This window comes from Numida meleagris, chromosome 1 (genome assembly GCF_002078875.1).
Source record: "Numida meleagris isolate 19003 breed g44 Domestic line chromosome 1, NumMel1.0, whole genome shotgun sequence".
Classification (NCBI taxonomy): Eukaryota; Metazoa; Chordata; class Aves; order Galliformes; family Numididae; genus Numida; species Numida meleagris.
This window is the reverse complement of record NC_034409.1, coordinates 70511162-70514042: the sequence shown is the minus strand read 5'-3', so window position 1 is coordinate 70514042 and position 2881 is coordinate 70511162. Positions and strand designations below refer to the sequence as shown.

General features: G+C 45.8%; 1 long non-coding RNA gene across 1 annotated transcript; it reads right to left on the bottom strand.

Moving 5' to 3' along the window:
* On the bottom strand, nucleotides 1160–2656 carry LOC110392702. Its single transcript, XR_002434575.1, has 3 exons — nucleotides 2536–2656; nucleotides 1563–1629; nucleotides 1160–1391 (listed from the first exon to the last, which is right to left on the bottom strand). It is a non-coding gene; the product is annotated as an uncharacterized LOC110392702 (long non-coding RNA).

The following is a 2881-nucleotide window of genomic DNA, read 5'->3' as shown; positions in this document are numbered from 1 at the left end:
AGAGAAAGGGAGAAGAAAAGGATAAAAAGAAGGAAAAGGAAAAGGAAAAGGAAAAGGAAAAGGAAAAGGAAAAGGAAAAGGAAAAGGAAAAAAGAAAAAAGAAGAACTCTGGGCTAAAGAACTACATTTAGGTTAATTACCCAGAGTAGCTACTGCAGTTTAGAGGAGGAATAAGCTTTGTACAAAACAGAACTGTATACAGTGCCTGCAGAAGTGATTTTGGAAGGTGGACATCCAGAGCAGTGATCCCTGAAAACTGGGGTGTTTCCACCCTGTCTCATTAGGGGAGCAGTGTGAATCCTGTCCTGTTGCCCCAGCCCCTGTCTTCATGCCTGTCACAGATTGCTGGTTTTCATGTCAGGAGATCCATATTGGCTTCACCTCTTAACCTTCAGAGGCACCACCAAAATACTTTCTCCCAAGACCATGTTCTCCTTGTGATGCTTTGTCTTTGCACAGTGCCAGGTTGCAATGAAGCTAGGATCTCCCCATGGCCAGCAGCAGAGTGGCATGGGGCAGCCTGAACCCCAGCCACTGCACACCTCACTGGGGTCAGGGGTGGGGATGGGACATCAGGCTATGGTTTGGGTTGAGATCAACAAGGCCCACAGTGAGAGTGTAAGTGGCTTGAGTACTGTTGCTGGACTGAGTGAGCAGCACTCTGAGGTTGGCAGAGCTGGGAATGGCAGCTCTTGCAGCCATCCACCTGAAACTGGTCTGCAGGGAAGCTGCTGTTATGACCTGGTGCAGGCACACTGTGTTAGAAGGGAGAATCAAAGGGTTAACTATTGCATGGAGCTGGGGTAAGTAGAATGTAAGGCAAGATAAGAAAAGGAACTCGGCGAAACTCCATTATCAGCAGGGACCAGTACAAGGGGCCGGCCAAAGACGTAGTGACTCTGCAAAGCATCAGTGGGGTGAAAAGGGCAGAGTGATGTAGAAGTCGAGCCTTCATCCAACGACCACCAGGAAGGGGGGAGGAAGACCTTGAGCCTTCATCCAACAACCACCAGGAGGAACTACAGCGCATGCACCAGGGGGAGGGACCGTATGCAAAGGAATTCCCAGGAAATGATGAATATGTAGATGGGTCCCGGGAAACCTGCTGAATATGTATAAGCTTGTCTTTTAAATATCTAACATTTCTGCCCATGGTTATGCAAGTTTGGTAGGGCAGCAACCCCCCTCGCATCCGGTGTGGGCGCAGCACCGTAATAAACATACCTGCTTTATAACCTCATCTCAGGTTATGGAGTTTGATTCCGCAAATCAACACATAAGAAGGTGCAGCAAAATATTATGTCTGCTTGATGGCATGTCATTGCTTCTGATTATTTTCTGCCATAAAACATCTCTACTGCTCTTCCTACATCTTCTAGTCAGTACAATTTCTGTAGATCAAAAAAGAAAAAAAAGGTCATCCAATATGCTTTTATGGTACATCAGTATAACTGCTTCTAGACTGTGCATTGCATTAGTATGGCCACTTTTTAACAGGGGAAAAAAAATAAGCACTTTTATTATCAAAATCCTGATACTGAGAGAGGCCTTGCAGCACTTACTGTATGCCAAGCAAAGGTGAAGGACGGTCCTGACCTGTCACAGCAGTTCTGCTTGGCATCAGCCAACCTGCAGAAACACATCCCAAGTCTCAGTGTGGGTATACAACTATATTCAGAATGCAGCTGGATTCAAAGGGTCCACATCTGGATTATTCAAATATTCTCTTTCTATCGAAGATCTTCTTATTTCATTCTTCTTTTAATGTGAGATGTTAGAACACCTCTCTTTTCTATGGAGACTCAGCTGTCTCTGTAGTGCCATGCAGCATGCTCCCACATCCCGGAGCAGGCTGGGTGTCTGGCAGCAAGTACCTGAGCTAAGTGGCTGCAGCAGGGCTGAAGATACTCAGGTTTTACCAACCTGAAACAGCTTTTTCTACTCTAAAAGGGTTATTGTGGAATACAGAATGCTATGGGCATGCTTAAAGCTGCCCAAAAAATCAGGGGCAGGGGGAAGGAGAGCAGAAGCTGCCACATGTTAGGAAGGTGAGAGAAAGGATTATTATTTTTTTAAAGCTTTTGACACGTTGTCAGACTGTAAACACAAAAGCAAATGGTAACCAAAGTCGCCATAGCAACAAAACCTTGGTCACTGAAAGACTGTTTCCAGGAAGTAGTGATTATGTCCTTCAGGTAGCAGAGAACAGGGCCTCATTATATTCAACCTCTGAATACTTTAATTTGCACTTCTTTGTAAGGGAAAAGGCAAAATTAGGAAGGAAAACAATGAAATGAATTGCCTTTGTTCTGCTCTGGGGTGGATGGTGGAGCATTACAATAGGAGCAACAATGATCCCGCAGCCATACTTCCCCTCAAAAAAGGAACAAAGGATAAACAGTTTCTGACCCTTTTTTTAAAGTTAGAAAAGATTAAGTACTCTTCAGTGATGCTGGTAACATTCTTTCTTCCCTTTAATCCCTTAGCCCCAAATTAAGCTCTACTGAAAGCAGCAAAATATTGAAAAATATTTACCAGACTGGAGCTTAAGCTTTCCCCCTGCGCAGGCCTGCCTCCCAGCAGCATGTCTCCTGCCACTCCACAGCTGAGCGACCTGCTGGGGCCTTAAGCACCAGGAGGATTGGGGAACCCGCCAGCAAGCTGCAGCCCTGCCAGTGCCTCAGGGGAACAGTGCCACAGGCTGACCTGGCTGCAAGCCTTCAGGGGCTGAGCCCCCCTCGAAAACAAGTGGGCCTGGGTACCCTCAAAAAATGAGATAAATGAGATAAATGATAAATCAGATACAGCTCCGTTGTTTTCTGATGACATGTCGAAGAATGAGCATCTGAACAAGGGGATGGAGTGCACACTCAGTAAATGT